Here is a 21,686-nt window from a genome sequence, read left to right as displayed (position 1 = left end):
CACAACAACTGAAATTAAAGAGAACCTGTCCCCCCCAGGCGTTTGTATGTATAACAGCCACCTTGTACAGCAGTAATGCTGCATTTGTACAAGGTGGCTCATTAAGTTATTCTCCTTGCACACGTCGAACTCAACACGTATAAAATGTGTCCCCTGATACCATTAAACCGTCCCTGAGGTCTGACTTTCCTTTGTAATGACACGCAGCAACCCCCTTGGTAGCGCTGCCCATCTTCTGACATCATTGGTTGGCAGGCTGGCTGCGCCTGTGTGGCCGCCCTGCCTGACACAATGCCCCTCGGTGTCTTATTTATTTTGACTGCGAGGGTGTGATTGATGGGCATGAGCAGTGCATATCTTCGCCTGTCACTCATCTCCTTCCGCCTTCTTCAGACTGTGCGGCTTAATGGCCGTGGCATGCGATAAAGGATCAGCTGACGCCGCACAGTCTGAAGCAGGTGTAAGGATATGAGTGAGAGGCGAACATATTTACTGTGCAAGGCCATGAATCCCAGCCCCGCAGTGTGAATAAATGAAAAGACACTGCGGGGCTGGGATTCATGGGCATCGCGAACCGCACCGGCCGACATCAAATGATGTCAGAAGATGGGCAGCGCTAACAGTGCATGGCCATGGGATAACACAACAGCGCAGACTCCTGTACAGCAAAAAACGACGCTCAGGAGGCTGCGCCCAGCACCAAGGTGGTATTTTTGACAGCTGTGCTGCGTCTCATTAAGAAGGAAAGTCCCGCCTCCAAGACAGTTTGACTGTATAAGGGGCTAAATTTTATACGTGTTTCATTCAGCGTGTGCAAGGAACAAAATTAAAAGAGCAACCTTTAACTTGTGCAGCATTACTGCTGCACAAGGTGGCTCTTCTAGTTTGTAACACCTGAGGGGGGATTAAAGGTTACCTTTAAAATTGGTTCAATTAGGCTTCGGCCTACACTAGGCTCCTCCTGCTGTCCCTGGGCTCTAACACCGCCAGTTGGTGCTCGGAAGTGCTGGCTGCACAGAGAAAACACTCGCCACTGTATCAGTGGGGTTCAGCAACGCCAGCTGTTCCCCTGCTGTGTAGCCGGCAACGTGTCCTGCAAACGCCACGCAGACACAAAGCTGCCGCCAGTGCAGGCTTCGGCCTACACTCTGCTCCTCCTGCTGACCCTGGGCTCTAACACCACCAGTTGGTACTCGGAAGTGCTGGCTGCACAGAGAAAAACACCCGCCAATGTGTCAGTGGGGTTCAGCAACGCCAGCTGTTCCCCGACCGCCCCCCGAAGAAGCCAACGCGAAACGCGCGTTGGGGCGTTCTGGTGTGGACCCTTATTTGACACCCGCATTGAGGTAGGAACCTGGAGGTTACTTATGACATTTATGCTCCTTCTGAGCCTGTGTACAGGGCTCATATGAGTAGACATATGTATTTTACCAGCATATCCCAGGTAAATATGCCTACACAGGATTGCACTATGCACTTTATGCTATAAGCAGGTGTCCATTTGGTTCCACACCATTTTTGTCTGTGCTACCCGGCTCCCTTTAGCTGAATGAACCCGTATAATCAATTTATGTATATTTAATGTTTGAATTAATTTGTTGTGATTTATTGTATTAATAAATATATTATTTTTATAATTGTGGGACATTTACTCCGTTTTTTCTCCTGTCTTAATGAAATCGCTTGGAGTGTCCTGATATCTAATTTTGATATCCTCTCTCCCACATACTACATTCCAATTTTTGTTTTGGAGTATGGTGGTTTTTCTGAGTAATATATCCTCCATTTTGGATTTATTTATCTGTTCCCCTGCTGTGTAGCCAGCATCGTGTCCTGCAAACGCCACGCAGACACAACAGACTTCCAAATGCCTCCAGTGCAGGCTTCTGCCTACACTCTGCTCCCCCTGCTGACCCTTTGCTCCAACACCGCTAGTTGGGGCTCTAGGAAGACAATCTTGAATAGGTCCCCATCCGGGTTCCAGTACCGTCAGCTGGTTCTTGGCAGTGTCTTTTGCTCTTGTACCTTCTGCTCCCCATCCTGGTTCCAGTACCGTCAGCTGGTTCCGGGCAGAGCCTTTGGCTTAGGTGCCTCCTTCTGGGTATCCGAGTTCCACCAACGTCAGGTGGTCCTTGATAGTGCTTTCTGGCACGGGTACCTCCTGCTTAGTAACCGGGTTCCAGTAACGTCAGCTGGTCCTCGGTAGTTCCATTGGCTCTTGGACCTTCGGGTAGCTATCCGAGTTCCAGTTCCATCAGCTGGTTCTCAGCATTTTCTCAGCCTTCTTGTACCTTCTGCTAAATTTCCAAGTTCAAGACCCTAAAGACGACGACCCGGAAGACCACCCCTAAGATGACGACGACACCAGAGACGACAACCACTGAGATGACGACGACCCTGGAGAGGATGATGAAGAAGAAAGTGTGGGAGAAGTAAAAAAAAGGAGAAGGGCGTGGAAGTAGTGAAACATCAATACCTGACAAAATAAAAAAAATCTTCACATAGTCAATATCTTGGTAAATCCGAACGTCTTAAAAAAATTAAATACAATTCCTGCTATTCTATTTGATTGGGCTAAACCTCTATGCCTTTAATGTCTCCACCACCTCCCCCAATACATCCTACATTATTCTTAGTTGTTTTCCTTCATGTAGAATGAACCTACAAGGAAAGAAAGGGTTTATTTTAATTCCGATATTTTCGTCCCATTGACTTGCATTGGTATCGGGTATCGGTATCGGCGAGATCCGATATTTTGCCGATATCGGCCGATCCAATCCGATACCGATACTTTCCGATATCGGAAGGTATCGCTCAACACTACTTACAAATACTGATGTAATATACTGACCAATACTGCTAGTGTGACGGCAGCCTATCACTGTTGTCCACCAAGGACTGGGAAGCAGGTGCTGATTAATAAAAAGTGATACAAACACCTGACTCAAGACCAACCCAGCACCAGCGGGAAAAGACCAGCAGCCAGAACACCACAAGAAAATGGAGGATGGTCACAAACTAAACAGATTCTAACATAATCCAGCAATAAGAAAATTACAGAGCATAGTGCATGTGTGTACAATTCTCTATTAAAGCGAACCTGTCAGCTGTCTTGGCCAATATAAGATGCGGACTCCGCCTTTCAGGGCTTAGCTACAGCATTATATAAGGCTGTAGATAAGCCCCCGATCCGACCAGAAAGATAAGAAAAGTACCTATTTATAATCACCTGCAGGGCGGTCCGGTCCGATGGGTGTCGCAGGTCCATGTCCGGCGCCACCCATCTTCTTATGATCGCCGCCCTCCTGCTTGCTTCATGGCTTCGTTCCCAGCATCACGCTCCTGCACAGGCGTACTTATGTGCCCTATTGAGGGCAGAGGAAAGTACTGCAGTGCGCAGGAGCTGGGAAAGGTCAGAGAGGCCGTGATGCCGGGGAGTGATGAAGCAACAGGAGGGCGGCATCGCAAGAAGATTGGAGGTGCCAGACCTGGACCTGCGACACCAATCGCACTGCACCAGCCCCCCCCCCCCCCCCCCGTGTGAGTATAATAAAACTTATTTTTCTTATCTTGCAGGTTGGATCTAGGACTTATCTACAGCATTATGGAATGCTAGTGGGAACCACTAAAGCCAAGAACCAAAACCAATCACCAAAGCAACGGATACACCAAAGAGACCAGATGGATCGATAATAATCTTTTATTAATGTTTAGCAGTGATACAGTATATTAGAAATATTGATAAAAAATACAAAAAAAGTCACAGGATATTATTAAAAAAGTGTATGGCATGAACGGTATATATACCAATAAATATCCAGGTACCCTCAAGCACAGTAAAAAATATAAAATATATATCTGTGCAAGGTATATAATTTCCCCTATTCCCTGAGAATATTAATAAAATCCAATAAAAATAAAGTGAAAAAAATTAATAAAAACTCCAAATATATTGTGCAATATGTGCAAAATGTGCAAAAAAATATTAAAGTGCCAATAAGAAAGAAGTTAATAAAGAGCAGGATTGCTCCTGCCCTGCACAGTGTTGCGCCCACAAAGTGCAAAGTGCTAAGAAAGATTCACAGGAAGCTCAAAAGACTATATATATATATATATATATATATATATATATATATATATATATAAAAATATACAGTGGGGCAAAAAAGTATTTAGTCAGTCAGCAATAGTGCAAGTTCCACCACTTAAAAAGATGAGAGGCGTCTGTAATTTACATCATAGGTAGACCTCAACTATGGGAGACAAACTGAGAAAAAAAAATCCAGAAAATCACATTGTCTGTTTTTTTTATCATTTTATTTGCATATTATGCTGGAAAATAAGTATTTGGTCAGAAACAAAATTTCATCTCAATACTTTGTAATATATCCTTTGTTGGCAATGACAGAGGTCAAACGTTTTCTGTAAGTCTTCACAAGGTTGCCACACACTGTTGTTGGTATGTTGGCCCATTCCTCCATGCAGATCTCCTCTAGAGCAGTGATGTTTTTGGCTTTTCGCTTGGCAACACGGACTTTCAACTCCCTCCAAAGGTTTTCTATAGGGTTGAGATCTGGAGACTGGCTAGGCCACTCCAGGACCTTGAAATGCTTCTTACGAAGCCACTCCTTCGTTGCCCTGGCGGTGTGCTTTGGATCATTGTCATGTTGAAAGACCCAGCCACGTTTCATCTTCAATGCCCTTGCTGATGGAAGGAGGTTTGCACTCAAAATCTCACGATACATGGCCCCATTCATTCTTTCATGTACCGGGATCAGTCGTCCTGGCCCCTTTGCAGAGAAACAGCCCCAAAGCATGATGTTTCCACCACCATGCTTTACAGTAGGTATGGTGTTGGATGGATGCAACTCAGTATTCTTTTTCCTCCAAACACGACAAGTTGTGTTTCTACCAAACAGTTCCAGTTTGGTTTCATCAGACCATAGGACATTCTCCCAAAACTCCTCTGGATCATCCAAATGCTCTCTAGCAAACTTCAGACGGGCCCGGACATGTACTGGCTTAAGCAGTGGGACACGTCTGGCACTGCAGGATCTGAGTCCATGGTGGCGTAGTGTGTTACTTATGGTAGGCCTTGTTACATTGGTCCCAGCTCTCTGCAGTTCATTCACTAGGTCCCCCCGCGTGGTTCTGGGATTTTTGCTCACCGTTCTTGTGATCATTCTGACCCCACAGGGTGGGATTTTGCGTGGAGCCCCAGATCGAGGGAGATTATCAGTGGTCTTGTATGTCTTCCATTTTCTAATTATTGCTCCCACTGTTGATTTCTTCACTCCAAGCTGGTTGGCTATTGCAGATTCAGTCTTCCCAGCCTGGTGCAGGGCTACAATTTTGTTTCTGGTGTCCTTTGACAGCTCTTTGGTCTTCACCATAGTGGAGTTTGGAGTCAGACTGTTTGAGGGTGTGCACAGGTGTCTTTTTATACTGATAACAAGTTTAAACAGGTGCCATTACTACAGGTAATGAGTGGAGGAAAGAGGAGACTCTTAAAGAAGAAGTTACAGGTCTGTGAGAGCCAGAAATCTGGATTGTTTGTTTCTGACCAAATACTTATTTTCCACCATAATATGCAAATAAAATGATAAAAAAACAGACAATGTGATTTTCTGGATTTTTTTTTCTCAGTTTGTCTCCCATAGTTGAGGTCTACTGTTATGACCCCAATGGCGAGGGTCTCAGAGGAACGTGGAAGTCTGCAGAATACAAAAATCCAGCTCATAGGGCAGTGGTAACTGGGTTGACCATATATCTACTCCTAACGCCAACACTAGAAGTAGCCGGGGATCATTCCTACGTTGATTCTAGATGACACGCGCCAGCCGGAGAATCTAGCTACCCCTAGTAGAGGAAAACAAAGACCTTTCTTGCCTCCAGAGAAGGGGACCCCAAAGCTGGATAGAAGCCCCCCACAAATAATGACGGTGAGGTAAGAGGAAATGACAAACACAGAAATGAACCAGGTTTAGCACAGAGAGGCCCGCTTACTGATAGCAGAATAAAGAAAGGTAACTTATATGGTCAACAAAAACCCTATCAAAATCCACACTGGAAATTCAAGAACCCCCGAACCGTCTAACGGTCCGGGGGGGAGAACACCAGCCCCCTAGAGCTTCCAGAGAAGGTCAGGATATAGATTTGGAACAAGCTGGACAAAAATACAAAACCCAAAACAAATAGCAAAAAGCAAAAGGCAGACTTAGCTGATATAACTGGAACCAGGATCAGTAGACAAGAGCACAGCAGACTAGCTCTGATAACTACGTTGCCAGGCATTGAACTGAAGGTCCAGGGAGCTTATATAGCAACACCCCTAACTAACGACCCAGGTGCGGATAAAAGGAATGACAGAAAAACCAGAGTCAAAAAACTAGTAACCACTAGAGGGAGCAAAAAGCAAATTCACAACAGTACCCCCCCCTTAGTGAGGGGTCACCGAACCCTCACCACGACCACCAGGGCGATCAGGATGAGCGGCATGAAAGGCACGAACTAAATCGGCCGCATGAACATCAGAGGCGACCACCCAGGAATTATCCTCCTGACCATAGCCCTTCCACTTGACCAGGTACTGAAGCCTCCGCCTGGAGAGGCGAGAATCCAAGATCTTCTCCACCACGTACTCCAACTCGCCCTCAACCAACACCGGAGCAGGAGGCTCAGCAGAAGGAACTACAGGCACAATGTACCGCCGCAACAAGGACCTATGAAATACATTGTGAATAGCAAACGACACAGGAAGATCCAGACGAAAAGATACAGGATTAAGGATTTCCAATATCTTGTAAGGCCCAATAAAACGAGGTTTAAATTTGGGAGAGGAGACCTTCATAGGAACAAAGCGGGAAGAAAGCCATACCAAATCCCCAACGCGTAGTCGGGGACCCACACCGCGACGGCGGTTGGCAAAGCGCTGAGCCTTCTCCTGTGACAACTTCAAGTTGTCCACCACATGATTCCAGATCTGCTGCAACCTATCCACCACAGAATCCACCCCAGGACAGTCAGAAGGCTCCACATGACCCGAAGAAAAGCGAGGATGGAAACCAGAGTTGCAGAAAAAAGGCGAAACCAAGGTGGCGGAACTAGCCCGATTATTAAGGGCAAACTCAGCCAATGGCAAGAATGTCACCCAATCGTCCTGATCAGCAGAGACAAAACACCTCAAATAAGCCTCCAAAGTCTGATTGGTTCGCTCCGTCTGTCCATTAGTCTGAGGATGGAAAGCAGACGAAAACGACAAATCAATGCCCATCCTACTACAAAAGGATCGCCAGAACCTGGAAACGAACTGGGATCCTCTGTCTGACACAATATTCTCAGGGATGCCGTGCAAACGAACCACGTTCTGGAAAAACACAGGAACCAGATCGGAAGAGGAAGGCAGCTTAGGCAAAGGAACCAAATGGACCATCTTGGAGAAGCGATCACATATCACCCAGATAACGGACATGCCCTGAGATAGCGGAAGATCAGAAATGAAATCCATGGAGATATGTGTCCAAGGTCTCTTCGGGACAGGCAAGGGCAAGAGCAAACCGCTGGCACGAGAACAGCAAGGCTTAGCTCGAGCACAAGTCCCACAGGACTGCACAAATGACCGCACATCCCTTGACAAGGAAGGCCACCAAAAGGACCTGGCCACCAGATCTCTGGTGCCAAAAATTCCCGGGTGACCTGCCAACACCGAGGAATGAACCTCGGAAATGACTCTGCTGGTCCACTTATCCGGGACAAACAGTCTGTCTGGTGGACAAGACTCAGGCCTATCAGCCTGAAATCTCTGCAACACACGTCGCAGATCCGGAGAAATAGCTGACAAGATAACTCCATCTTTAAGAATACCAACAGGATCAGTGACTCCAGGAGCATCAGGCACAAAGCTCCTAGAAAGAGCATCGGCCTTCACATTCTTTGAACCTGGTAAATACGAGACAACAAAATCAAAGCGGGAGAAAAACAATGACCAGCGGGCCTGTCTCGGATTAAGGCGTTTAGCAGACTCGAGATACATCAGATTTTTGTGATCAGTCAAGACCACCACACGATGCTTAGCACCCTCGAGCCAATGACGCCACTCCTCAAATGCCCATTTCATGGCCAACAACTCCCGATTGCCCACATCATAATTTCGCTCGGCAGGCGAAAACTTCCTAGAGAAAAAGGCACAAGGTTTCATAACAGAGCAACCAGGGCCTCTCTGCGACAAAACGGCCCCTGCCCCAATCTCCGAAGCATCCACCTCAACCTGAAAGGGAAGTGAGACGTCAGGCTGGCACAAAACAGGCGCCGAAGTAAACCGGCGTTTCAACTCCTGGAAAGCCTCCACGGCAGCAGGAGCCCAGTTAGCTACATCGGAGCCCTTCTTGGTCATATCCGTCAAAGGTTTCACAATGCTAGAAAAATTAGCGATAAAACGACGGTAGAAGTTAGCGAAGCCCAAGAACTTCTGAAGACTCTTAACTGACGAGGGCTGAGTCCAATCAAGAATAGCTCGGACCTTGACTGGGTCCATCTCCACAGCAGAAGGGGAAAAAATGAACCCCAAAAAGGGAACCTTCTGTACACCAAAGAGACACTTTGAGCCCTTGACAAACAAAGAATTTTCACGCAAAATTTTAAAGACCAACCTGACCTGCTCCACATGCGAATCCCAATTATCAGAAAAAACCAAAATATCATCCAGATAAACAATCAAAAATTTATCCAGATACTTCCGGAAAATGTCATGCATAAAGGACTGAAAAACTGAAGGCGCATTGGAGAGCCCAAAAGGCATCACTAAGTACTCAAAATGACCTTCGGGCGTATTGAATGCGGTTTTCCATTCATCACCTTGCTTAATGCGCACAAGGTTGTACGCACCACGAAGGTCTATCTTGGTGAACCACTTGGCACCCTTAATCCGGGCAAACAAGTCAGACAACAGCGGTAAAGGATACTGAAATTTGACAGTGATCTTATTCAAAAGCCGATAATCAATACAAGGTCTCAAAGATCCGTCCTTTTTTGCCACAAAAAAGAATCCTGCACCAAGAGGGGAAGAAGACGGACGAATATGTCCTTTCTCCAGAGACTCCTTGATATATGAACGCATAGCGGTATGTTCAGGTACCGACAGATTAAACAGTCTTCCCTTAGGAAATTTACTGCCCGGGATCAAATCTATAGCACAGTCACAGTCCCTATGAGGAGGCAGTGCACTGGACTCAGACTCACTGAAGACATCCTGATAATCAGACAAATACTCCGGAACTTCCGAAGGCGTAGAAGAAGCAATAGACACAGGCAGGGAATCCCCATGAATACCACGACAGCCCCAACTTGAGACTGACATAGCCTTCCAGTCCAGGACTGGATTATGGGTCTGTAACCATGGCAGCCCTAAAACAACCAAATCATGCATTTTATGTAAAACCAGGAAACGTATCACCTCGCGGTGTTCAGGAGTCATGCACATGGTAACCTGTGTCCAATACTGCGGTTTATTTGCTGCCAATGGTGTAGCATCAATACCCCTAAGAGGAATAGGATTTTCTAATAGTTCAAGAGTTAAACCACAGCGCTTAGCAAATGAGAGATCCATGAGACTCAGGGCAGCACCTGAATCTACAAACGCCATGACAGGATAAGATGACAGTGAGCAAATCAAAGTTACAGACAGAATAAATTTAGGTTGCAAATTACCAACGGTGACAGGACTAACAACCTTAGCTATACGTTTAGAGCATGCTGAGATAACATGTGTAGAATCACCACAGTAGTAGCACAAGCCATTCTGGCGTCTATGAATTTTCCGCTCATTTCTAGTCAGGATTCTATCACATTGCATTAAATCAGGTGTCTGTTCAGACAACACCATGAGGGAATTTGCGGTTTTTCTATCACATTGCACCGAATTAGGTGTCTGTTCAGACAACACCATGAGGGAATTTGCGGTTTTGCGCTCCCGCAACCGCCGGTCAATTTGAATAGCCAGTGCCATAGTATCATTCAGACCTGTGGGAATGGGAAAACCCACCATAACATTCTTAATGGCTTCAGAAAGGCCATTTCTAAAATTAGCGGCCAGTGCACACTCGTTCCAATGTGTCAGCACGGACCATTTCCGAAATTTTTGGCAATACACTTCAGCCTCGTCCTGCCCCTGAGACATAGCCAGCAAGGCCTTTTCTGCCTGAATCTCAAGATTGGGTTCCTCATAAAGTAAACCGAGCGCCAGAAAAAACGCATCAAGATCAGCCAATGCCGGATCTCCTGGCGCCAGCGAAAAAGCCCAATCCTGAGGGTCGCCCCGTAAGAACGAAATAACAATTTTTACTTGCTGAGCAGAATCTCCAGATGAACAGGGTCTCAGGGACAAAAACAATTTACAATTATTCACGAAATTCCTAAACTTAAACCTGTCTCCGGAAAACAGTTCAGGAATCGGTATTTTAGGTTCTGACCTAGGATTTCTGATAACATAGTCTTGTATGCCCTGCACACGAGTAGCCAGCTGGTCCACACTTGTAATCAAGGTCTGGACATTCATGTCTGCAGCAAGCATAGCCACTCTGAGGTAAAGGGGAAGAAGAAAAAAAAAAAAAAAACTCAGAATCTTCTTTCTTATAATCCCTCTTCTGCAATGCATTAAACATTTAATACTGGCCTGGCAAACTGTTATGACCCCAATGGCGAGGGTCTCAGAGGAACGTGGAAGTCTGCAGAATACAAAAATCCAGCTCATAGGGCAGTGGTAACTGGGTTGACCATATATCTACTCCTAACGCCAACACTAGAAGTAGCCGGGGATCATTCCTACGTTGATTCTAGATGACACGCGCCAGCCGGAGAATCTAGCTACCCCTAGTAGAGGAAAACAAAGACCTTTCTTGCCTCCAGAGAAGGGGACCCCAAAGCTGGATAGAAGCCCCCCACAAATAATGACGGTGAGGTAAGAGGAAATGACAAACACAGAAATGAACCAGGTTTAGCACAGAGAGGCCCGCTTACTGATAGCAGAATAAAGAAAGGTAACTTATATGGTCAACAAAAACCCTATCAAAATCCACACTGGAAATTCAAGAACCCCCGAACCGTCTAACGGTCCGGGGGGGAGAACACCAGCCCCCTAGAGCTTCCAGAGAAGGTCAGGATATAGATTTGGAACAAGCTGGACAAAAATACAAAACCCAAAACAAATAGCAAAAAGCAAAAGGCAGACTTAGCTGATATAACTGGAACCAGGATCAGTAGACAAGAGCACAGCAGACTAGCTCTGATAACTACGTTGCCAGGCATTGAACTGAAGGTCCAGGGAGCTTATATAGCAACACCCCTAACTAACGACCCAGGTGCGGATAAAAGGAATGGCAGAAAAACCAGAGTCAAAAAACTAGTAACCACTAGAGGGAGCAAAAAGCAAATTCACAACAGTCTACCTATGATGTAAATTACAGACGCCTCTCATCTTTTTAAGTGGTGGAACTTGCACTATTGCTGACTGACTAAATACTTTTTTGCCCCACTGTATGTATATATATATATATATATATATATATATATATATATATATATATATATATATATAAAATCGCTATTACTTTGGGGTACCGTACCGTCCAGCATACACACACGACCGACGCGCGTTTCAGAACTAAATTCCTTCGTCAGGGGATGGTGTTTAGAGCGCACTACATGTGTTTTATATAGTAAGCGCCCATATCACAATGAGCCAAAACATTTCCGGGTCAAGGTTGACCCATGCGCAATGCGACTTCCATCCTGATACTTCGCCGATGATGTCAGCCCGGGCAATGTCGGCGCGTGCGCGGCCGGGTGAGTCATGAGCCTCCAAACCCCCACACCGCTATACCGGACGTACGGGATTGTAACCCGACGTTGCCAAGGTAATTGCACTGCAGGAGGCAGGAGATCCACAACACAGGCCGCGCATGCGCACTGACCCGGACATCAACCATGGGCGGTGCAGGAATGTAAAAGGAATTTTAAACATAACCTCAACTAATTTTTTAGAGAGCACTACTTATCCAAATTATCATATTGCACATAATTGAAAAAAGAAAACAATAAAAGGAAAAAGAAAAATATTGATTGGGGTACCAGATTAAATATGCTGCGCTACACAGTATCATAGATGGGATACAGCAATATTATTATCCTTCACTATGCATGTCACAAACAATGAGTAATACAAAAAGAAATTATATTGTAAACAAAAAGAGGGGGGACAATAATCAAAATGAAAAATTCTCACATGCATCAGGCAGCACTGGATGTATGAATGATGGATGAAAAATATTGATTGGGATCTCAAATTAAATACACTGCGCTACATAGTGCATCACAGATGGGATACAGCAATATTATTATCCCTCACTATGCATGTCACAAAAAATGAGTAATACAAAAAGAAATTATTTTATAAACAAAAAGAAGGGGGACAATAATTAAAATAAAAAATTCTCACATGCATCAGGCAGCTCCGGATGTATAAAGAAATCGTGAGCAGGAATAAATTATATAAACTGTGAATAATATAAAGCCTATCACCGGCTCATATATACTATGCCACCATATCCAACAAATTACCAAGCCCAACCGATGCAAAGTATAAGAAAAGATCAACCAAAAAACTGTATATATATACATTAAATTACTGGCTATGTGATAGCAACATTATCCGAATAAATATAAGTAATTATGCAATATTAATATTTTTTCTAAAAAATGCATCCACTTCCTTCGCTTTGTTTTCAAATTCTAAAAAAACGGTCACATACAAAATAAAACACGCAATAAATTGTGATTCCAGTGCAGTAATCTATTACGCCACGTGCCCATGCTCACGTATATATGTGGGACTCATGACACGCAAATTAAAAATACGGGTGCGTGAGCATGTTTTAGGAATAGAAGCAGCGAAGGAAGTGGATGATGTCTCCCTGTTAAAAACTATTCCCAGACATTTCAAAAGTCATCATGACTGACGCCACACTATTGAAAGTGATTGGCATAGACATGATTGCAACTAGGGAAAGGGAAGGAAAAATAAGTATACCCTTGGCCCAGATGGAAACGAAATGGATCTGGTTGTTAGAAACGATTTCACCCCATGGCCTTAATGAGAAGATTAGCTTTGCCCCCTTCTTGTAGACCCCCCCCCCCCCTTCTCTTTTTTATTGTATTTTAGGTGTTTTTAATCTTGATTCTTATTGTGTTTTTATTGCATTTTTTAATATTTTAGGTTATTCACTACTTACCTCATATTCTTGTCCATGTATCTTCGATTGGTCGGTGGACTTTCGTCCTGTGCATCCTTATGGGCATACTGAAGAATCACCATGAGATGGATATGAAAAAACTGTACAATCTGGACGGACCATTCCTGTGTCTATAATGAAGAAAAAATATTAATATTGCATAATGACTTATATTTATTCGGATAATGTTGCTATCACATAGCCAGTAATTTAATGTATATATATACAGTTTTTTGGTTGATCTTTTCTTATACTTTGCATCGGTTGGGCTTGGTAATTTGTTGGATATGGTATATAGTATATATGAGCCGGTGATAGGCTTTATATTATTCACAGTTTATATAATTTATTCCTGCTCACGATTTCTTTATACATCCGGAGCTGCCTGATGCATGTGAGAATTTTTTATTTTAATTATTGTCCCCCTTCTTTTTGTTTATAATATAATTTCTTTTTGTATTACTCATTTTTTGTGACATGCATAGTGAGGGATAATAATATTGCTGTATCCCATCTGTGATGCACTATGTAGCGCAGTGTATTTAATTTGGGATCCCAATCAATATTTTTCTTTTTCCTTTTATTATTTTCTTTTTTCAATTATGTGCAATATGATAATTTGGATAAGTAGTGCTCTCTAAAAAATTAGTTGAGGTTATGTTTAAAATTCCTTTTACATTCCTGCACCGCCCATGGTTGATGTCCGGGTCAGTGCGCATGCGCGGCCTGTGTTGTGGATCTCCTGCCTCCTGCAGTGCAATTACCTTGGCAACGTCGGGTTACAATCCCGTACGTCCGGTATAGCGGTGTGGGGGTTTGGAGGCTCATGACTCACCCGGCCGCGCACGCGCCGACATTGCCCGGGCTGACATCATCGGCGAAGTATCAGGATGGAAGTCGCATTGCGCATGGATCAACCTTGACCCGGAAATGTTTTGGCTCATTGTGATATGGGCGCTTACTATATAAAACACATGTAGTGCGCTCTAAACACCATCCCCTGACGAAGGAATTTAGTTCTGAAACGCGCGTTGGGCGTGTGTGTATGCTGGACGGTACGGTACCCCAAGGTAATAGCGATTATATATAAAGTCTTTTGAGCTCCCTGTGAATCTTTCTTAGCACTTTGCACTTTGTGGGCGCAACACTGTGCAGGGCAGGAGCAATCCTGCTTTTAATATTAACTTCTTTCTTATTGGCACTTTAATATTTTTTTGCACATTTTGCACATATTGCACAATATATTTGGAGTTTTTATTAATTTTTTTCACTTTATTTTTATTGGATTTTATTAATATTCTCAGGGAATAGGGGAAATTATATACCTTGCACAGATATATATTTTATATTTTTTACTGTGCTTGAGGGTACCTGGATATTTATTGGTATATATACCGTTCATGCCATACACTTTTTTAATAATATCCTGTGACTTTTTTTGTATTTTTTATCAATATTTCTAATATACTGTATCACTGCTAAACATTAATAAAAGATTATTATCGATCCATCTGGTCTCTTTGGTGTATCCGTTGCTTTGGTGATTGGTTTTGGTTCTTGGCTTTAGTGGTTCCCACTTCCTTTCTTCAAAAGACACCCTGGTGAATAAATGTCAGCATATTCATGATCATTAATATATTTATGAGTATTGATATATAGTCTGTTTACGATTGGGTTGATTTTTTTGCAAGTTTCTTCTAAGCATTATGGAATGCTAAGAAACGAAAAAATGCAGTCATATAATCCAAAAAAACATTTTTTATTAATAAACAATAAAATTACACAAATAGAAGACCAGACAGTATGTGGTGAGACCAGTAGCTGGAAAATATGCCTAAAGCAACATAAAGAAACTAGTCACCCGGGAACTAACGTCCCCAGTGGTGGTCCGGAATCAGCCCGTACAAATAGAGGGGCATATAGTACAATGCAGGGTCAGTGCATTAATATAACCGGGAATATCCAACAGTACCGTAGCTATAAATGAAAAGGCAGCACTGAAGTAAAAATATCACCTGCTATGAGGAGTCCGGTCCAACCAAGGGGACGTCAGATCCTAAGCGCCCCCTGAAGAAGGTACACGTGCCGAAACGCGCGTCGGGGTGATCTGACGTCCCCTTGGTTGGACCGGACTCCAGCTACTGGTCTCACCACATACTGTCTGGTCTTCTATTTGTGTAATTTTATTGTTTATTAATAAAAAATGTTTTTTTGGATTATTTGACTGCATTTTTTCGTTTCTTAGTTTACTATGTGTTGGCAGTTATCCGTATTGTCCATACACGGGTGGCGCATCTATTTGGTGTTATAATATTAACCCCTCTGTGACCTTAGACGTACTATCCCGTCGAGGTGACCTGGGCCTATCTGACCCTCGACGGGATAGTACGTCATAGCCGATCGGCCGCGCTCACGGGGGGAGCGCGGCCGATCGCGGCCGGGTGTCAGCTGCATATCGCAGCTGACATCCGGCACTATGTGCCAGGAGCGGTCACGGACCGCCCCCGGCACATTAACCCCCGGCACACCGCGATCAAACATGATCGCGGTGTACCGGCGGTATAGGGAAGCATCGCGCAGGGAGGGGGCTCCCTGCGTGCTTCCCTGAGACCCCCGGAGCAACGCGATGTGATCGCGTTGCTCCGAGGGTCTCCTACCTCCCTCCTCGCCGCAGGTCCCGGATCCAAGATGGCCGCAGCATCCGGGTCCTGCAGGGAGGGAGGTGGCTTACCGAGTGTCTGCTCAGAGCAGACACTTGGTAAGCCTGCAGCCCTGCACAGCAGATCGCAGATCTGACAGAGTGCTGTGCACACTGCCAGATCAATGATCTGTGATGTCCCCCCCTGGGACAAAGTAAAAAAGTTAAAAAAAAAATTCCCCACATGTGTGTAAAAATAAATAAAAAAAATATCCTAAATAAAGAAAAAAAAAAAAATATTATTCCCATAAATACATTTCTTTAGCTAAATAAAATTAAAAAAACAATAAAAGTACACATATTTAGTATCGCCGCGTCCGTAACGACCCAACCTATAAAACTGCCCCACTAGTTAACCCCTTCAGTAAACACCGTAAGAAAAAAAAAAAACGAGGCAAAAAACAACGCTTTATTATCATACCGCCGAACAAAAAGTGGAATAACACGCGATCAAAAAGACTGATATAAATAACCATGGTACCGCTGAAAACGTCATCTTGTCCTGCAAAAAACGAGCCGCCACACAGCATCATCAGCAAAAAAATAAAAAAGTTATAGTCCTGAGAATAAAGCGATACCAAAATAATTATTTTTTCTATAAAATAGTTTTTATCGTATAAAAGCGCCAAACATAAAAAAAAGATATAAATGAGATATCGCTGTAATCGTACTGACCCGATGAATAAAACTGCTTTATCAATTTTACCAAAAGCGGAACGGTATAAACGCCTCCCCCAAAACAAATTCATGAATAGCTGGTTTTTGATCACTCTGCCTCACAAAAATCGGAATAAAAAGCGACCAAAAAATGTCATGTGTCCGAAAATGTTACCAATAAAAACGTCAACTCGTCCTGCAAAAAACAAGATCTCACATGACTCTGTGGACTCGAAAATGGAAAAATTACAGCTCTCAAAATGTGGTAACGCAAAAAATATTTTTTGCAATGAAAAGCGTCTTTCAGTGTGTGACGGCTGCCAATCATAAAAACCCGCTATAAAAGTAAATCAAACCCCCCTTCATCACCCCCTTAGTTAGGGAAAAATAAAAAAATTAAAAAATGTATTTATTTCCATTTTCCCATTAGGGTTAGGGTTAGGGCTAGAGTTAGGACTAGAGTTAGGGCTAGAGTTAGGACTAGAGTTAGGGCTAGGGTTAGGGCAAGGGTTAGGGCAAGGGTTAGGGCAAGGGTTAGGGCAAGGGTTAGGGTTAGGGCTAGGGTTGGGGCTAGGGTTAGGGCTAGGGTTAGGGCTAGGGTTAGGGCTAGTGTTACGGCTAGTGATGGGGCTAGGGTTATTGCTAGGGTTAGGGCTAGGGTTAGGGTTAGGGTTGGGGCTACAGTTAGGGTTGGGGCTAAAGATAGGGTTAGGGTTTGGATTACATTTACGGTTGGGAATAGGGTTGGGTGTGTCTGGGTTAGAGGAGTGGTTAGGGTTACTGTTGGGATTAGGGTAAGGGGTGTGTTTGGATTAGGGTTTCAGTTATAATTGGGGGGTTTCCACTGTTTAGGCACATCAGGGGCTCTCCAAACGGGACATGGCATCCGATCTGAATTCCAGCCAATTCTGCGTTGAAAAAGGAAAACAGTGCTCCTTCCCTTCAGAGCTTTCCCGTGTGCCCAAACAGGGGTTTACCCCAACATATGGGGTATCAGCGTACTCAGGACAAATTGGACATCATCTTTTGGGGTCCAATTTCTCCTGCTACCCTTGGGAAAATACAAAACTGGGGGCCAAAAAATAAGTTTTGTGGGAAAAAAAGGATTTTTTATTTTCACGGCTCTGCGTTGTAAACTGTAGTGAAACACTTGGGGGTTCAAAGTTCTCACAACACATCTAGATAAGTTCCTTGGGGGGTCTAGTTTCCAATATGGGGTCACTTGTGGGGGGTTTGTACTGTTTGGGTACATCAGGGGCTCTGCAAATGCAACGTGACGCCTGCAGACCAATCCATTTAAGTCTGCATTCCAAATGGCGCTCCTTCCATTCCAAGCTCTGTCATGCGCCCAAACAGTGGTTCCCCCCCACATATGGGGTATCACTGTACTCAGGACAAATTGGACAACAACTTTTGGGGTCCAATTTATCCTGATACCCTTGTGAAATTACAAAACTAGGGGCTAAAAAATCATTTTTGTGAAAAAAAAAAGAATTTTTATTTTCACGGCTCTGCGTTATAAACTGTAATGAAACACTTGGGGGTTCAAAGCTCTCAAAACACATCTAGATAAGTTCCTTAGGGGGTCTACTTTCCAAAATGGTGTCACTTGTGGGGGTTTTTAATGTTTAGGCACATCAGGGGCTCTCCAAACGCAACATGGCATCCCATCTTAATTCCAGTCAATTTTGCATTGAAAAGTAAAATAGCGCTCCTTCCCTTCCGAGCTCTGCTATGCGCCCAAACAGTGCTTTACCCCCACATATGGGGTATCGTCGTACTCAGGACAAATTGCACAACAACTTTTGTGGTCTAATTTCTTCTCTTACCCTTGGGGAAATAAAAAAATGGGGGCGAAAAGATCATTTTTGTGAAAAAATATGATTTTGTATTTTTACGGCTCTGCATTATAAACTTCTGTGAAGCAATTGTTGGGTCAAAGTGCTCAACACACATCTAGATAAGTTCCTTAAGGGGTCTACTTTCCAAAATGGTGTCACTTGTGGGGGGTTTCAATGTTTAGGCACATCAGGGGCTCTCCAAATGCAACATGGCGTCCCATCTCAATTCCAGTCAATTTTGCATTGAAAAGTCAAATGGCGCTCCTTTCCTTCCGAGCTCTGCCATGCGCCCAAACAGTGGTTTACCCCCACATATGGGGTATCAGCGTACTCAGGACAAATAATTTTGGGGTCTATTTTCTCCTGTGAAAAAAAGTTAAATGTTTATTTTTATTTAAACATTCCAAAAATTCCTGTGAAACACCTGAAGGGTTAATAAACTTCTTGAAAGTGGTTTTGAGTACCTTGAGGGGTGCAGTTTTTAGAATGGTGTCACACTTGGGTATTTTCTGTCATATAGACCCCTCAAAATGACTTCAAATGAGATGTGGTCCCTAAAAAAAAATGGTGTTGTAAAAATGAGAAATTGCTGGTCAACTTTTAACCCTTATAACTCCGTCACCAAAACAATTTTTGGTTCCAAAATTGTGCTGATGTAAAGTAGACATGTGGGAAATGTTACTTATTAAGTATTTTGCATGACATATGTCTGTGATTTAAGGGCATAAAAATTCAAAGTTGGAAAATTGCAAAATTTTCAAAATTTTCGCCAAATATTCGTTTTTTTTTACAAATAAACGCAAGTTATATCAAAGAAATTTTACCACTATCATGAAGTACAATATGTCACGAGAAAACAATGTCAGAATCGCCAAGATCCGTTGAAGCGTTCCAGAGTTATAACCTCAAAGGGACAGTGGTCAGAATTGTAAAAATTGGCCCGGTCATTAACGTGCAAACCACCCTTGGGGGTGAAGGGGTTAATATTGGTGTGATCTATATGCGCCACCAATGCTGTCTATTGGAATTTCTATGCTTAATTATGGAATGCTGTAGATAAGCCCTGAAAGGTGGTGGCCGTATCTTATATCTGCCAAATCTGGTGACAGTTTCCCTTTAACTCCAGTGAGATCATGTAATCCTGTGGTAATGAGACCAGAAGAGCTGATTAACTTGCATAAAAAGTGTAACACAACACGCTGCCAATGACCTGTAGCATAGGATGGAGAACAAGAAATTGTATTCACCATAAATGGTTGAATCATTCTAAGTGGCAACCAACTTGGGAACCGCTACGTATACTGAAAAGATAGGACAACTATTTCAGCTGTGAATGTAGACAGTTATGAGTGGTGAAAGTGCCCAGTATCGAGGTCATAGTAACAACTGCACTACGTGCCAGCGGGGTCCGGTAGCTGAAGACAAGCAGGTCATGAGGCGTGGTCCAAAGAAGCCTGCGCTCCGTTATCCCAAGGATATATAATGTGCTGTCAGTAAATAGAATGACAAGGAAATGTATAATGGGTGCTGGGCCTGATATGTATGGAGCTAAACATGAAAAAGGACGCATTATACATATAGAGGGGGAGTGGTGAAGAAAGTGTTTCCTCTATGAGCTACCTATTAATATGTGTGAATATTAGAGGTGAGCTGTTTAGTGTTAAAGTGTGGATAAACAATTAAGAAACATGAAGATATGGGGGAGCGTGGCTTGAGCTCTGGCTATGTAGGAGGCAGAAGGTCTGAGCTCCCACCCTGGCATCTTAAAAGCGACTCACAAAGCTAACAAGAGGATTATCTAACTGGCCCTTCCTAATCCAGAACTGTTTCTCATCATGCCTGGACCATATTGATACCAAAATCGGGGTTTTTGGACAAAGAAATCAGAAGACACAGCGTTTTAAAAGCTGAGGACAACAGTGGTGCAGGAGAGGCGGAGGGATCCTCTCTCTCATCATTTAATCTTTGTGGAGCACTTCTGCGCCATAGTGCCAGCGTTATCCACCCAGAGGACACACAAGACGGACTTCCCCAGCATTAAGGGACCCACAGCAACCTCTTAAGGTGAGGCACAATGGAGATCTCACTCAATAACGGCGGCGGGCCTGCAACGCACCGGGCTGTGCTTACCGCGAGGTGCAGAAAGTAGTTCCAGCCACATCCCGGGGCCATCTTGCAACAGACCCAGGCTCAGACGTGACAGCGGCTCTCAGCACTCTTCGCATCTAGTTGCAGCACAACACAGAGGAGACTGCAAAGTCTGCCGGTGAGCCTCTTGTGAGGAGCCCTGTGGTCAGTAACAGATCCGGTGTTGCCTACTGGGACCCATCAAGAAGCGGTGCAAAGAATCCGGTGGCGGCAGACCCTAAGGTACAAGGGAATCCTCCCAGCAGGACTAACCGAGGGACGGTGTAGGGAAGGCCCCAAGCATAACAGAATAAAGGGGGACTCGGTGCTGCTCAGTGCTGACAGGGAGGATAAGTCTGAAAACCAATAGGCCTGCATTTCCTCCTATAAGATTCACACAACATCCTGTTTGGGATGACAGATAATCACTGAAGCAATTTAACCTATATACGGGAGGCAACAGTACTGTATTGAGCGCCTAGGTTAAAGACCCGAGATATAACTAACTCTGGGAGTCCTAATATATATTATAAATAAACCAGAGCAGATACTCTACTTTGTCTATATTGCCTTAACCTTGCAGTCTACTTAAAGGCATCTTCATTATAAATCTTATCCTGTGGCACCACATGGCTTGAGGAGTAAAGTCTACCTGGCATTGTACTACACCAGAGTTCACCCTCTTGCACCTGAGACCCTTATAAATAAGATATATAAGCCTGTATCAATGAAAAGATTGGTTGTTTATCTTCACACAACATATCTCCTTATTGGGAAACAGCCATCTACATCATTGTAACATCTCTATCTACTTAAAGGGATCACTCTCCTGACCTACTTGCCTATCTACCTCCTTTGCAAATACTGTATGGTCATAGTGTACCCACTTGTCTATTTGTTAACTTTAATTCTATTGCAAGTATATTGAAATCTCATTTGTATTATTCTATATCGCAGGTTAAAAATTCTACATATAAACTTGAACTGTACTATCATATACAGCTCTCGTGAAAATTACTGGTTGACGGGACGGCTTGTTGGGGGCAGTGGACTTAAAATGGAGCCAGCTGGAGGGAAGTT

General features: G+C 43.8%; 1 protein-coding gene across 1 annotated transcript in view; it reads right to left on the bottom strand.

The window, feature by feature from the left end:
• LOC143767685 (uncharacterized) overlaps nucleotides 1–21,686 on the bottom strand; it is a 52,516-nt gene that overhangs the window by 18,270 nt on the left and 12,560 nt on the right. The window contains exon 2 of the mRNA XM_077256169.1: nucleotides 13,284–13,414. The gene's annotated coding sequence lies outside the window, so the exon portion shown is untranslated. The remainder of the gene's footprint in view (nucleotides 1–13,283; nucleotides 13,415–21,686) is intronic.

Source organism: Ranitomeya variabilis, chromosome 4 (assembly GCF_051348905.1).
Source record: "Ranitomeya variabilis isolate aRanVar5 chromosome 4, aRanVar5.hap1, whole genome shotgun sequence".
Taxonomy (NCBI): Eukaryota; Metazoa; Chordata; class Amphibia; order Anura; family Dendrobatidae; genus Ranitomeya; species Ranitomeya variabilis.
Note: the sequence above shows the minus strand (reverse complement) of the source record. Positions and strands in the feature narration are given on the sequence as shown.